Source organism: Mus pahari, chromosome 12 (assembly GCF_900095145.1).
Source record: "Mus pahari chromosome 12, PAHARI_EIJ_v1.1, whole genome shotgun sequence".
NCBI classification, from domain to species: Eukaryota; Metazoa; Chordata; class Mammalia; order Rodentia; family Muridae; genus Mus; species Mus pahari.
In genome coordinates, this window is record NC_034601.1 from 52,400,928 (window position 1) to 52,401,245 (window position 318).

A 318-nucleotide genomic window follows, 5' to 3' on the forward strand; every position below is an offset into this window, starting at 1 on the left:
CATAAAATTGCAAAGTTTCTGTAAGGCAAAGGACATTGTCAATAAGACAAAAAGCCAACCAACAGATTGGGAAAGGATCTTTACCAATACTAAATCCAATAAAGGGCTAATATCCAATCTATACAAAGAACTCAAAAAAATTATTTTCTATAAAACAATATGACTAATATAGAAATTCCTTTTTTGTTCATATTTATCTTAAATGAACTCAAAGAGAAGATTAAAGGTCTCAGGTTGCATAAACAGAAAATGATTTTAGCACAGAACGAGGATGTATAGGCAGCAATGTGTGTGTGTGTGTGTGTGTGTGTGTGTGTG